A 1,399-nucleotide genomic window follows, 5' to 3' on the forward strand; every position below is an offset into this window, starting at 1 on the left:
CTCACTGTCCTGGATACTGAGCAGATCAAGATGATGCTGATGCTGAGCGTCTGTTCTTCCTAGCTTGCAGATGGCTTACATCCCAGTTACCAATCTTCTTTGACAGAGATAGAGACAAGCAGTAAGCTCTCTCCTGTCTGTCTCTCACTTTGAGGCACAAATACTATCATGAGACTCCACCTTTAGGATTTCACCTAAATCACATTGATTCTCAGGAGCTGCACGTCCACATAGTATTATCTTTGGAGGTTTGAATACATAAATGTGAGGAATTCAGTCAAGAGCACTCAGCTCCCACAAGAGTTTTGTTTCTGTACATACCCATATTTTTGCTGAGTTCCTTGACAATGTGCTTTGACAAACCATGGTGAAGATACATCTTTCTAACCTCAAAAGACACTGCAGAAGACAGTACAAGAAGATTTTGTCTTGTACCAAGACAATATATGATGGCATCACAAAGAGATGCAAAGTAAATATCATATGTGCCAGTTAGCTAAATCTTCCAAGAACAAGAAGGTTGGATGCATTTGTATGAAGCAAGGCAAATATAGGAACTAATTCACCAAATAATTACTAGGCTATAACATGACCACATTTGTTTGACTTCTCAAAGGAAATAGATCTAGGTTCAGGCCATGGCCCCTAGATTTCTAAGTTTATGACTTCTGTCAATTTACTCTAAGCTCTTTAATGTTTATTTTCTTCAACTGTAGGAGTATTAAAAGGCACTTATTTCCCAAGTTTTTTAAATGACTTTTTAACCAGGTAATGCATTCATTGGTGCTCCATGGAAGACCAGGAACTCCATAAATGTCAGCTTCTCTCTCAAGCACATAGCTATTTAAAACAAACAAACAAACAAACAAACAAAAACAATAAGAAAACTTCACTGAATTACAGTGAGATAAGAAAAGAATCCAAATCCCAAATGTCCTGGATTATTTGTAGAGAAGGTCTATTTCCGATTTTTTTTTTTTTGGTTACCTTTTTGAGAACTGATCAGTTCTCAAAGTTCAGTAATTTTAAGAATCCCAAGGAAAAAAGTTCTCACACTAAAAGTGAATAAGAATCAGCCAGAGTCAGTCTGAGTGGACATTAATGATTTTTCATGTGGGTCTTTTCCTCCAACATGAGAGCTAATGATAATAAGCCATATTTACAGTCTCTGCTACCAGTAACCTGGCTCCATAATAGTGGTCCTGGTGCTTTGGCAATTCGGCAATAACTTGGATTCAGCAAAGGTGAAATCATGGATGAAATAGAATCAGTGTTTCAAGATTTATGTTAATTTTCCTTCATGTTTCACAAAGATTAAGAATAGGAGAATCCTAAGCCGGGCGTGGTGGCGCACGCCTTTAATCCCAGCACTTGGGAAGCAGAGGCAGGTGGATTTCTG

The sequence above is a fragment of the Mastomys coucha genome, unplaced genomic scaffold (assembly GCF_008632895.1).
Source record: "Mastomys coucha isolate ucsf_1 unplaced genomic scaffold, UCSF_Mcou_1 pScaffold12, whole genome shotgun sequence".
Taxonomy (NCBI): Eukaryota; Metazoa; Chordata; class Mammalia; order Rodentia; family Muridae; genus Mastomys; species Mastomys coucha.